The sequence below is a fragment of the Cavia porcellus genome, unplaced genomic scaffold (assembly GCF_034190915.1).
Source record: "Cavia porcellus strain 051 isolate PalLab524CR breed Dunkin Hartley unplaced genomic scaffold, mCavPor4.1 scaffold_7, whole genome shotgun sequence".
NCBI classification, from domain to species: domain Eukaryota; kingdom Metazoa; phylum Chordata; class Mammalia; order Rodentia; family Caviidae; genus Cavia; species Cavia porcellus.
Genome location: NW_026947490.1, coordinates 95844999 through 95859536, shown reverse-complemented (window position 1 = coordinate 95859536; position 14538 = coordinate 95844999).

The window sequence follows — 14538 nt, the reverse complement described above, 5'->3', positions numbered from 1 at the left end:
AGAGCTTTGCCATTTCTCCTTGAGTGTGGAAACTCCCGGGAATGCCAGGGTGATGCCCTCTCTCGGCATTTTGGAGAAAGCCATAGATTGTCTGACTGAGCTGACCCCTCAGGCCGCCACCTTGAGGTCACTAAGTGAGAGCTGGCTTTGCACAGAGCTAGAGAGTCAGCAGGACCACTGGAAAATCAGCTGGTCCTACAGTCTGAGAGAGGGCAGCAAAAGGTTAACCCTGGTTAAAACCAAAGAGGTGCTAACCAAAAATGAGGGCATGTTACAGAGTCACAGGAATCATGACGGAGGAGCTCCCGAGGTGAAACCCACCGCACAGTCGTAAGTACAACCCACCGCACAAACTAAATATATTGAGGCTGTACTGAAATTAATAAATGACTGAATAAATAATAAGCAAATAAGGGTAAAGTCTGGGGGCAATGTTTCCTTACAGAAGAATTCAAGATGACATATGGAATTCTTCCTCCTGCTTGAATATGAGCAAACTTTTTTCTCTTTGAGACAGTCTCATTATGTGGCTCAGGCTGGCCTTGAATTCACTGCGTAGCTCTGGCTGGCCTCTAACTTGCAGTGATCCTCCTGCCTCAGCCTCCCAAGGGTTGGGATTGCAGGTATGCACCATCATGCCCAGCTAGACTCCTAAGGAGCAGAGGTGGTGAACCCTCTAGAGGTTTCAATGACACACACAGCTCACTGTGGCATGTATGCCATAGGTCACCGTCGCTGGAACAGGGAATCCCAGGAGGAAAGTGGAGCACCCTGCCCTGGCCAGGTGACAGAGGTTAGTGACTCCAGTCACGTTACATGAATATCATGAATCCGTATCTGTTCGGTACAAAAGGCTCTACACCTCTGTTGTCCCAAATACCTCCTAACACCAGTGAAATCATGGGAAAATAAGAATTTCTGAACAGAACTCTTCAAAGCTGTCAAATTAATGAAAGATTAGGTCAGAGACCAAAGAGACAAGGCCACGTGACATCTAGATACAATGCAGCGTCCTGGATGGGACACTGGAGCAGGAATGGGACATTAGCTAGCAGTTGGCAGCTGAACCCACCTCCTCGGAGCTCAGTGACCTGCAGCGTTCTCCCCTCCCAGCTGAACTGCTCTTTCCTGTCCTCCGGTCTCCGCGTCCTTCGATGGAAAACAGCACCTGCGGAGCCTGCCCGTGGTGAACAGCGTCGGCTATGCCCTCTGCTTCCTGGCCAGACTGTGCCGCAGCCTTCTGTGTGATGACCTCTTCAGCCACCAGCCCTTTGGTGGGACCACCAGCACCTCTGAGAAGGCTCCAGAGAGAGAAACAGGTAGGTAGGAAGGCATCAGGTGACATCCCGAGACCCTTGCTGGCTGGCTCTGACCCCAGGCTGGCAAGTAAGGCAGTTGATGAGGAGTCTACGAGTTCTCTGAAGACTGACGACTTCCTCTCTGCATGACCCAGGAACACTCAGAGCTGGCCTAAACTGTCCCTCCCCAGGTGACAAAAAGACGCAGTCTCACCTGCTGTTAGCCAGCACTCAGACCTACATGGTCAGCATTCAGACAACAAAGTCACACAGTACATCTTCTCTCTGATGTCACTGAACCACTGGATATAGGTTGAGTAGCTGAAGAATTAGGAGACCAAGTATCCAAAGAATTTAGGACTAAAGAATAAATGGACTTGGTCCCGCCTGGAGCGTAGAGATGGTGCCCCTATGGCTGTAGGAATTGGGCCTTGCATGCAATATGTGCTCTGGTGAGAGTCAGAGTTTCTCTTACCCTTGGATGGGCAGTGACTCAAGGGTTGAATTCCTTTTGTACCAGCAGCCCCAGAATGGCTTAGGATGGAAAAGTGGCCAGGGGCCGGGTCGTAGGGCTCGCTTGCCACAGTGTCGTCTGCAGCAGGGCTCCACGGCGGTGGGAGGCGCTCCTTCCCCACCCAGCAGCCTTGTGTTACAGATTTGCAAAGGGCTGAAAGTGCTCTCCAGGAAGGGCGGACACACTCGCCTTTTATCTTTCTTTGAAAGCAATGCTATTGATCTACGAAAAGCACAAATAACAAAGCCAGCACTGAGCTGCGTGTTGCTCTGCAAACGTGGGTGCAAGGGCTCTGCTCCAGGCGCGGTGCGGAGACCCTGACTTGCCTAAGACAAATGCCTGAGCTTAGCAACCTGCCTGATGGACAGATGGCTGTGCCCGAGAACGAGAACAGACCTGTGCCTGCTCAACATGGGCATTGTGAGCAGAGGCTGCACATGTTGGCATTTTTCTTGACTTCTGTGTGTATAAGCTGGAAAAATCTTCTCTCTGGGGCTACTTTTGCTATGTTCAGAGAGGAGCTAGAGATGCTGATACAGAATATTTCTTTTGGTTCTGATGGTTTATGGATCTTACCTCTCCTTTACACCATAGCTGCCTCAGAAACATGTTAAACTTATTTTCTGCTGAATCTTGCGATGCCAGAAGCAGAATGCTGTGATTCCACTTCTCAAATCCTTGCATCACTGTTACAATCATCAAATGATGACCTATGAAAGTGACCATAAGCCACAGCATGGCTATCTTCCATTGTCCTGTAAAGTAATCCTGACTGTGGATAAAATTTAGGGTACATCTTGTGACTTTTCTGTTACAAAATGTTGTCTAGTCAGAAATTAATATGCTGTTTCCGTGCGATAGTTGAGCTTTTAGTTCCGCTCAGAGGTGTAGCTGCTGCAGTCTGAGCCCAGCTTGCTTCCACTGGCTTGCTGCCCCACCCCGTGTTTTAGAACCCTTCACCTTACAAGACAGCGGAAGATACCAATTCTGTGGGGGCAGGAGGAGAGGCGAGGGATGGATGAGATTTTATTCAATAGACCCCGTTGTGAATTGCTCATGAAGTGAGCTTGCTCCAAAACTTGCTCCAGCAACTGTTTTTAGGCTCATGCCTCATTTGACTGCCTCTGCGTTGGGTTCTTGGGGCACCTGACCATCTGTCCCCTGCACTTCCCCTGATGTGAACAAACGCAGCTCTTCTCTGGACGGCCGCTTACTGCTCCTTCCACAGTGAGAGGGCGCTGGGGATCAGCTCTGGCGTCTTTCTGCTGAGGCCCCTTTGTCTCTCCAGACTGTCCCGTAGAAATGATATAAGACAATCCTAGGGTGGGTGTCTCTTCTGATGGCCCCCTTCTGGGCCTTGAGAAACACACACACTCTGCCCGACCAACACTTAGCCCTACAGGCACTGTCCTTTGATCTGCCAGCCAACTGCATTCTTTTAGATTTCTTATGAAATCCAAACAATAATCCATTGTCTCCCCAAGCTCAGAGGACTCCTAAGGCCACTCTGCCACCACTGGGAATAGCTTGGTGAAGTTCTCTCCATAATTTGTTTTTTGATTAACTGGTCTCTCAGCCCCTGCAATCTTGTGTGCAGGTTGGATGTGGGTAGTGTAAGACTGCTGTCCATCTGCGCTTTTCACAAGACCTGCATGGAGGACTCACACTTTGCTCAGGTAAGTGCTGTCCATTGTCTTGCAGCCTTAGGCAAAACCAAAGCTAAAATAGATTGATTTTAACATCATGTCCCAGAGATGACAGCCTTCCTCCGAGGCTGTGTGTCTGGCTGAGAGCTGGTCTCCTTCGTGGGCAGCACAGGAAGCCGGGAGTTAATGACCTCAGTTGCCTAGAGTCCTTCTCCAGCGCACGACCACTTTGCAAAAACAAACTGCTCCAAATCGACTGACACAGTGGCAGGGGTTCTTCTGTGTGTACTGCAGACCTAATGCTGTGTGTGTCAGGGACCCGGGAAGGGTAGAGGAAGTAGGGGGCAGGGTAGGGGCTGAGCAGTCTCCTTGTCCCTGAATGTCCTGTGAGTCTGCCCTAAGATGCCACCCTAGGGAACTGGCCTTTACAGGAAGACATTGCTTAGGATTACCTTGTTACAGTTCCTTTAAAGGCAGCGATGGTATGGTAGAGGATGAATTCGTTTATCATCTACTTTCTCATCATCGCGACAAGAAAGGTGCATACAAGGGCAGGAATGAAGTCCAGTGTACGGTCAGCTTCGTACCATCCACGAGGCCACATTGTCACTGCATAAGACTGTGAGGTCTCCACTCATTTAATGCAGAGCAGTGCCCAGGCCTGCTCTGTCCTGAGGCATTTCCAAACTGGACCATCTGCATCTTAGTGCCACACTCTGCGGGGTTCATCAACACAACAGACAACAGAACACATTTCCCGAGGACAGCTTAGTGGCTGATAGGGAAACACAAGTCAGGCAACTAAGGAGCTATCAAAAGAATGGGGATGTTCGAGGAATAAGACCAGGAAGGGGAGGGGATCCTAGGCCATGACCAGCAGATCCATAGGCACCATGAGGGTGCATTGAAGTCTGGCAGGTGGGTTGAGAAGCACTCGCTCCTGGAAGAAGAGGGCAGTGAAATAAACAGAGGAGCATCAGAAGTGTCCCCGTCCTAAGGCGGGTGACATTTACCTTATAAAAGCTGTGAAAAGTCAGTCTTTAAGAAGTGGAGGGGCTGCCGGGGTAGGGGGGCTTAGTGGTTTTCCCACTACTAGTGACAAACATGAGCCCATGTTAGGGTCTTGGAGGCGCAGGGGCAGGGTGTTCTCTCTAGTCCCTTTAGGCTGACAGTCATGAACTAGAGGTGACAGAGGACACCCCTGGGGAGCAGGGAGTACAGGTGCCCTAAGAGCCCCAGCAAGGGCCTCCAGAGGAGGAGACAAGGACCCCAAGACAAAGTGGCTTCCTGCAGAAGTTCCTGGGGAAGAGGGAGGGCCTCTTCCCAATCTCTGCTGCAGAAATTTCAAATCTGAATTCTTTCTGCAAAAGACCTTCTTCCAGGTCCAGGGTAGCCAGGCTGCAGGACCATCTGCCTGCCCAGAGCTGGGTGGTCTCAGACCTCGAGACCAGCAAGTGCGATCCTTTGCCTCCACTTCTACTAGCTGATACCCAGTGTGGCTGGTGTTTTAGGAAGTCAGGCGTCCTTGTGGATGCAGTAGGAAAACGAGGCGGCAGATGGATTTGGACACACTGGTCAAGGGTGGCGAGATGACCCTTGAGGGAAATGTTAGCTTTGAGCGTTAAGAAAAGTGTCAGGGTCCTTTAGTGGGTGCTTTGCAAACTTCATGTGCTCAGACACCACCTGCACATCAGCACCTTGAGGTAATGCAAGCTCTGGTTCAGAAGGTTGGCAGGGTTGGGGGAGCTGGTGGGAGCCTGAATTTCTAACAGGTGCCCAAGAAGACTCGTGCCACCGGCTGGGGCGACACTCAGTGACGGCTTGTGGGTTGGCCGAGTCTGGTTCATGCAGGGAAATTCCTTTCTCCTTCAGTCTATCCGTGTTAAGGTGTTTCCTCTTTTGTACAAATGTTGCCCCTGAAGACGAACTGAAGTCCAGGGGAGGTGTCCCATGGGGTCGCGGAGAAGAGAGGTGCGTGAGCAGTTGGGTCAGGGTGACACCAGTAAAATCCAGATGAGATCTGTGACTTCAGAGAGGAGAGGGGCGAAAAAAGGCAGGATGGTGACAGCCGCATTTCTCAGTGTGAGCAGGCAAACTCCTACAGGGTCTGCAGTAGCCTGTAAGCCTCTCTAACCTGAAAACAAGCCTCTGTTCTTTCCTGACCTTGCTTCCATGCCCACAATGCCACTTGATATTTGTCTTGCATTGTGTGATTCTGGGTACAGGGCTTATTTCTAATCTAACTCCACTCACGGGCAAGCAGGAATATTACTGACTTGAAATCTGCATGCCGCTGCTGCACAGACTGCTCACTGAGAACAGAGGATTTCTAGAAACCACAAATGTGGTATCTGAGCACTTCTGCAAGACCGAATTGAGAGGCTGATTTCCTGCCTTTTGAAGGTTTAGCAGGATAGGAACAAACTGTTTACTTTTTTGCTAAGCAGATTCTTTGATGCCCAGATGGGGAGGTGGGATGGGGAGACCAGTAGGGTCCCCATATTCCTCCGCTCGCTCCTCTCCTCCCCGACCGAGCCAGCACCTGAGAACTGTTGGAGTAACAGCCCCTCAGCACACAGTGCACGACAGCGGAGCCTCACTCCCCGGCTTCACACAGCAAATCCGCTCCTTTTTCTCATGTCTAGCAAAGATGTCAAAGAGCAAAACAAAGCCGAGCTCCCATCTAGCAAACTTCAGCTGAAATCCTCACTCCGCAGAGCTCAGCTGTTTTCTCTCCTTCGGGGTTTTCTACTCTCCCCCCAGGGGTGTTTCATGCTGGTTCTCACACTGTTCTGCCTCAGTGCTGGGTGCTGGGTACCTATGAGATGGGCGCAGGCCATGGTTCTGCCGGCTCCCGGAGAAGTGCCTTTGCATCGCTCCGAAACCCTGCTCTACCACGTCAGGCATAGTTTGACCCAGAACAGCATTTTAAATAATATCTGAGATGACAGAAGAAAAAGAACAAAGGGGGATTATTGACTAACGGGCATAGGATCTCAGGTTCATAAAATGAAAATAGTCTGAGGAGATGATTGCATGACGTTAGGAACGTACTTAGTATCACTAAACGGGACACTGAAAAATGGTAAAGATGGGCTTTAGGATAAAGTAATATCGCGTTGTGTTGTTTTCACTTAATCACTGGGGTGAGGGATTTTAAAAATCTGTTAAAGTGGTAAAGCTTATGTACATTCTACCATGAAGAAAAGTTTGGGGTTTCTAGAACTTCTCCCCTATAAAAGGAAAATAATGAGAAAAAGCACATTACTCTGAATATTCTGGCAGCAGATTTTCCCAAGCACGAGACTGGAATCCTGCAGAGCGGTTCACTCTGTGAACGGCCACGTTCATTCTGCCATGGGTCTCAGGATCAGAATGAGCAGTCGGGGCTCCAGCTGAGCGGAGGAGAATACACTGTCAGTGGAGAGCCCAGGGCTTAAGAACTCTTGTAGAGTTTGATGCAAAGGTTAAAGAAGAGATTCCACAAGGTCCATAGCAAATTCTAGGCCTTTGTGCATGCTCTGACACTCAGGGCCAGAGGAAGCCCCGCCCGAGCCCTTACAGCGGGTAGCAAGGCGCATCCCCGTGGAGGGTTTCCAGCCTGGGCTCTCCCTTGGTGCTGGGGTGCTGGGGTACGTTCACTGAGGGAAAGCTGTCTATTGTATGTGAGGTCTGTCTTTCTCTTTTTCAAAAGGAACTCTAGAGAAAAGCCTGGGCCTTGCAGAATTTAAAATAATAGATTTTTAATAATGTCCAATTTTAAGACTTGGATTCTCTTTTAAGGAAGATAACACTTTTCTTATCCAACATCATAAGAAAAGTTATTTTGTAGGTTGAAGGTGCCAACACTCATGACCTGAGGAACAAAATAGTAACAGTGAGGTCAGCTTTTCGTTTCTGGGACACTATGTCTGACACAGTTTAAAGGAGAAGTTTATTTTGGCTCAATTTCAGAGGCCTCAGCCCAAATTCAGCCATCTCCAAGCCTCCTCGACCCACCCACATATACCGGGAAGTGTGCTCTACTAATCCCCAGCAGCCCCTGGTCCAATCAAGTTAACCGTGCAGTTTAACTGTCACATATGGTAAATTCCCAAGAGGCTTTCTAGTGTTTGGGACAGCTTCTTCTATGCAAGAATTCGGAGGAATGAAAGAGCTTTACAAAATGACAGATAGCTTCTTGCTTCCTTTAAGAGTAACCTTGTAATTCCTTGAAAGATACCTCTTACCTCTATGTCATGACTCTCCTGAAAAAAAAAAAAAAAGATCGACTGGACATCTCTATCGTTCCACAAGGCTAACTGTCCTCCCTGTGAGCGCCCACCCTTCAGCTCCACAGCTGGCGATGGTACTCTAGGATCCAACCGTTTGAATCTGGTCCTTAGAGGGGACCTTCTGGTTGGAGAGTGGATTGAAGGGGTGTGCCAGGTGCCTTGGTATGTCCCAGGGGATGGTAACCCAGGTCTCTGTATTACATCAGAACACAGGGAGCTTGAGGATTGGGTCGAAATCAAGGGACCAGAATATGAGAGCCGGACATTGTAAAGCCTTCAGAGCCCAAAGCAATTGTATTTGAGACCCCATCAACCTTGCTGAACTGTTCTGCTAGACCAATATGTTGTGGCCCTGTGGTGGGTCCTAAGTTAGGTGCAAGTTGTCCACATCATGGTCTACTGACCATGCTTCAGAAATAGGGTTAAACTGGCAAGCCGTACATATGCACACCCACGTCTACAGTGGCACAGTTTGTAATAGCCAAAGCTTGGCAACAGCCCAAATGCTCATCAATTGGGGAAAGGCAAAAGAAAATGTGGGGTTTTTATACCGTGGAGTACCATTCGGCCATTAAGGAGGATAAACTCAAGACATTTCTAGATAAATGGATGCACCTTGAGAGCATACTTTTTTTGGTCTTTTTGAGACAGGGTCTCTCTACATAGTTCAGGCTGGCCTTGAGCTCACTGGGTAGCCCAGGCAGGTCTTGAACTCCCAATGATCCTCCTGCCTCAGCCTCCCGAGTACTGGGATTACAGGTGTGAGCCACCACACCCCGTTGGAGACCATACTCGTGAAATAAATTGGATTAACATGTAAATACTACATTGTTTCTCTGGTGTAAAAAACTGAAAGTGTAAGGACCAAAATTTATAACAGGTATCATAAAATAGGAAGAAAAATGTTCAAACAAAGGAGAGGAAAGGAAGAAGAGAAAATTAAAAGAGAAAAATGAAATAAAATTTTTAAATGGAAACAAAGCTTTTGTGGATGAGGGGAGAAGGGACTGAAGGGAGAGGAAGGGAATGGGGAAAAACAAGTCATGTCATGAACAGGTACAAATTCTTCATGATGACATGATCATTGTGTGTCTATAAAATGTACCAATAAAATCTGATTGGAAAAAAAGGGCAAACCTGACCAAGATGAATGGAAACAGTTTAGGAAACCAGGAAGCATCTAAGATTAACTTCATAGACTCCCTCTTGCTAGTGAGTACTTTTTGGGTCTCACACGTAAGCAGTAAACCATTTTCTGAAAGAAAAAGAAAATATAAACTTCCAGGCAGAAAATTGGACCCACAGAATTGAACCTATAGTGAAGATATTCTAGCTGTTATAGAATTAATGATTACAACTTCCGATCTGAATGTGTAGCGTCAAGAGGAAAAAAAAAACCTTTTCTCATTTGCATTGGTTAACTATTGCTGTGTAACAAGTTATCCTCAAAATCTAGTGACATCATAACACTTCCTCACAGGTTCTATAGGAGCAGCTTGGGTCTGGGTCTCTCACAAGTCTGTCAGACTCTCAAAGCTCGAATAGGGAAGGCCGTACATCCCAGCACTCTGCGGCCATTAGCAGGATTTCTGTGAGCTGCTGGTCCCTTAACAGGTGGGCTTTCCACTGAACATCTCCCACCACACGGCCTCACCAGAATAACAATTCAGTAGCCCTCTCTCATCTCCACTTTCATTTCCCGTGGTTTTAGTTACCAGAAATAATCTGAAAATATTAAATGGAACATTCCAGACATGTACCATTCAAAATTTAAAATTGTGCACCATTCTGAGCAGCGTGGTGAGATCTTCTGCCATCCTGTTCTGCCTTAGCTGTAGCTCAACCCTTTACACCCGTACAGTATGAACCATCTATCTGGCTCTTAGCCGCTTAGTAGCCGCCTGAGTTAATCAGATCAATTGCTGGGTATTGTGGAGCACAGTACAATAAGATATTCAGGGAGAAAAGGAAAAGACCACACTCACATGCTGTTATTACAGTACGTTGTTATAATCGTTCCATTTTTATTAGGTATTCTTGTTAATTTCTTACTGTGCCTAATTTGTAAATGAAACTTTGTCATAGGTATGTACGCACAGGAAAAAAATGTAGTAGATAGAGGAGGTGGCACTATCCATGGTTCCAAGCATCCTTTGGGGCTCTCAGAAGTGGGACCCATTCATGCAAGGTAATTGCTGTACTAGAAAGTGCTGTGAGCCTTCCTCGAAGCCAGGGTGTTCATCAGAGCTAAAATTAACAAGGTGTTCCCTATTCTGACAATATTTTTCTGATTTAGAATCATTTTTCATTTTGCCAAAGTTTATATTAAAAAAAAAAGTAGGGGACTGTGGGAGATCCCCCCTCCCGTCACCTTCCCCAGCCCTCAGGCGTTGCTGGAAGAGGTGGGGAAGAGGCCAGGTGAGCTGTGGGGTACAGAGGAGGGTAGGTGATTGTGGGGTCTGCTCTCTTCTTAGGACTTAAAAGATATTCATCTTTCCAAATGGCTAACTTTGGTCCAAAGTTCCCAAGGCAAAAAAATTAACCCACATCTTAGAGCAAAGTCTTAAATCAGAAACCTCTGCAGGGCCGAGAGAAGCTCAGGTGTCAGGCATTAAAATTATGGTCAGTTTCCTTGCATCTCATTAGGGGAGAAGGGAACTGAAAAGTGCTTAAATGGGCCAGAGAGGAGTCAAGGTTGATCCTAAAGGCTGAGCGATCTGAGCCATAGAGACAGTCTGAAAACAGAAAATCCATACTGGCCAGAGCCCAAGTTAATGGAAAATGTAATTGAGGTGAATGGATCACTCAGCCTCACAGGTGGTGTGGCCTGGTGCCCTTTGAACCAGGAAGGCTGGGCCATGAGGCCACAGAGGGCCCTAAGGGGAAACGAGGTGCTTATCTGCAAAAGAGGGGCGGGACTGAGCCAAAGAGAACGAAGATCTGCAGCCTCCACCAGACCTCGGCAAAGGCTGCATGAGGGAGGAAGGAAACCTGGTTTCTGCCGCAGGAAGCCTCCTCGAGGGCCACCTCTCACGGTACCACGCACATGCTGAGGAGCTGCAGTCCCCAGAGGAGCGAGGCCAGGCTACCTGGTGGCAGGGGCACAGCACCAGGTAGGACCCAAGGCGCCTGCGCCCGGGCTGAGCAGCAGAGCGCAGCTGCCAGCACCTGCCGCCTCCCTCCTCCCGGCCTCAGGGTTGGCTGCCCCCTCCATCCGTGCTCTGTGAACAGGACTCCGGGCTGTCCTGCCCGGTGGTGGCACCCGGCACTCTGCCAACTGCATTCCTGTTTTCAAATGGGGCCCTCTGGGACGCTGACCAGAGCCCAGGAGGGTGCAGGGGTGACTGGGCTGGAAGACCTCCAAGGGTCAGGACATTGATTCTGAGCAAGGAGGTGGCTCCCGGGCTGGGGATGACTGCAGGGGGGGTTCACTCTGCAGCTGGTCCCTCAGCCAGGTGTTGTGACTGATGGAAACAAGAGGGGGCCGTTCTGAGACAGCAGGACACACTGAGTTTGGGGATGATTACTGGCTGGCAGGTATCAGGTGAGAACAATTGTGCACAAAGTGGGTGGTATTATTGCTTTTGCAGAGCCTCATGTGGTTAGAGCATTCAAGCCAGTGCCAGTTTAATTTTGGAAATAAAACCAACAGCCCAAGCTCCCGCAGCTGTGAGCAGTTCAGTCTGCAGCCTAACTGCGGTCAGCGGTGGCTGTTGTTTTCACCACACAGTCTGTTTTCTCTTCTCCTCCGTTCTTCTGCCTCGGGGCTTTCTCTTTCTCTTTGGGTCTTGCTAACTCGTCCTGGCCCTCTCCTCTCTGCTTCCCTCTTTGGAGGTTCCCTGGTGTGCCCCCAACCTTCCAACCGTAAGACCTCAGCGGGAACGAGGGGCCCCATCAGGGTCTCGGAAGCCCCAACCCACCAGCTACCTCTAGTCTCCATGGAGGAAAGGAAGCGTCTACATAGTCCTGACTCAGAATCCTGGGACTCTGCTCCTCCAACTAGGAGACTTGGGCCTGGTTTCCATTTATACACAATGGATGCCCCCGAGGCTCAAGTGGGCTTGAGCTGTTTGTGCCTTTGCTCCCCCAAATGGGCAGGCTTCATGCACAGCAGCTGAGGAAGCCACAGTCCATAAACAGATGAACAAAGAAACCTCAGCCTGTCCTTCCTGAAAGACTGTAAGACACTAAACCCTGAAAATGTGGCAGATTTGAATGCACATGCCATTTGTACGGTTGCCTCTCGGTTTGAATGTGCTCTTGTGATTGTACAAAAAGTAGCTAAGCCCCCCTTTCCCATCCCTGTCTCTCTCTTTTTGGAGGGCAGAGTTAATGATTTATAACTGGCATCATTAGTCTCTCAGGCAGCCACGAGTTATAGAAGCGACTAATAGCCTCTCATTTACCCTGCTTCGTGGAGCTGACATTTCCCATGGCTGTTAAGTGGCCTCAGATACCGGCTGGGATGAATCCTCTCCTGGGTGAGAGGATTCCGAGGAGAAGGGATTTTGTGGACAGGAAGGAAGTGACCAGCCAGCCCGGTTGTTTGCTGGGCATCTGTGTGTGGAGGCCTCATCCTCTGAGGATACTTATTCTGGACGATTCCAGGTCTGCTGGCCCCATCTGGTGTTCATTCTCCAATCAGCCATAAAACTGCCTGCAGAGTGTGATTCTCTTTGCAAATACAAATTCACTGCTTTGTCTTGACTAGCTTTACATGGTGAATTTAAATCGTATCACTGCTAAGTTGCTAAGCTACTCCAAGTCCTACAAATCTACAGTTTATCTACCTGTGGGATGATTTAGTGGTTTTCAATAACACAAAGAGTATGTATCCAGCAGTTGAGTGTGTGTATGTACGTGTCTGTCTGTTTGTCTCTTCTCTGCATATATTGGGGCCATGGGAATAGAACCAGGCCTAGTGTGTGCCAATCAAGCACTCTACCACTGAGCTACATAGCAGTCATCTTTTAAAGTAAGAGGGATTTAACTTTTAAATGTAAGATAGAACCTTTAGGCAATGTGATTTATAGCATGGTATCCAGGTGATGGTGGGGATGGGGTTATAATACTTCCCTGGGGGAGCTTTTAAATAAGAGACTCAGAAATAAAATTTAAAAAAAAATAAGAGACTGTTATTGGCCTTAGTTTCCTCTGTAAATCACCTGGCCTAAGAGAAAGTTTGGACCCAGCCCAAAGCATGGTAGATATCAAGGTGCCAACTCCCCAGGTTTCACTGTTTGAGTAACTTCTATAGAGCTGTTTACTCAAGATATGTCTTCGAACTGATTCTTTTCTTTTAGCGTAAGCCTTCAGTGAGCCTAGGCAATGATAATGTATCCACGAAGTCATTTTCTGATGTGCAAATCACATTGTACTGGTATACATTAAAATACATGACTAAAAAAACGACATTTACCTGTCATTATAGGTGGAATTGTGTCCTCCCAAAAAATGCATATTGAAATCCTAGCCCCCCTATACCTAAAACTACAACCTGCTTTGGGAATTGGGTCTTCACAGATGTAACCAAGTTAAAATGAAGGCTCACTGATTAGAGTGGGCTTCCTCCAATGAGTGATGTCTTTAAAAGATAGGTGATATGTGGGTACAGGCTTGACACAAAGGGAGCACACCAGCAGGGGCCGGTGACTTGAGAGCTGTGTCTACACAAGGAAGGCCCCTCCCCTTAGAGCTTTGTGAGGAGTGTGGTCCCACTGCCAGTCAGTTTCAGACTGTGGCCTCCAAAACTGTTGGAGGGTGCATCTCTGCTGTTTTGAGTCACCTATGATAGGAAATGAATACCCCCATGTTCTACCTAAAGTTGTGCCCTGTCCCCCACGTGGGACGTTTTTAACAGTTGAGGAGATGCCAGGCTGGGTGCCGTGAGGGTCCTCAGCCCTGCAGTGCAGTGCTGATCCAGCATGGCATCCGTGATTTTCACACTCAGCTATGATCTAAGTGTCAGCTCTCCTATTTATAAATGTGAGGAAAATGCCATTCGAATCGAGTTTGAACAGATCCATCGCCTCAGTTCTGAAAGCCACCACAGTCTGTGCAGCTGAACAGGCTGCTCGGTGCCATCCCCCCAAGCCGCTCGCCAGAGCCGTGACTGGGGCTTGGTGCTTTGTCTCCGTGGTTGTTCACTTGGGCAGGCTTGGAATCACCAGAACGTCCTTTGCTAGGCAGAGGTTATTGCTTGATGATCTCTGAAGTCAATTTTACCTTCTGATTAATTCATTTGGACCACAGCCTAGAGGCTGCTTTTATTACCTGTGCTCTCACCCACGGTCCTCAGCAGATCGCACATCAGTAAGTGCGTGTTCCCGAGGTCCCTTTCCTAGCTGTGTCACAGCAAAATAGCCTCCATCTGTATTTCCCAAATGTGGCACACGCTGGAATCATCTGCATTCCCTACCTTGCACTGTCAGAATTATGTCAGCATGTTTACTTTAGATTTAAAATATTTAGTAACTAAAGTAAGTGTTCTCATTAAATGTTTTTCCATTGTTATCACAATTCTGCATGATGAATTTCTACGCTGGCCCTTTGCATCATGAATTTTAATGCATCTTCTGGGTAACAGCAGCCTTACTGCTAATGCTGGCCCAGATATTTACTCAATAAATATTTCTCAAGCCCCTCCTCTACTCCAAGCCCTCTGGAAGATACAACTGTAGCTTTGTCACATATACAATATCAAAACACCTGCCACTGGAACACAGAAAGGATCCGAGTCCCAGGCTCTGAGAACTTTCCCACAGAGGGAGCCTCCCTGTGGCTTCCTGCTTCCCAGCTGCTGAATG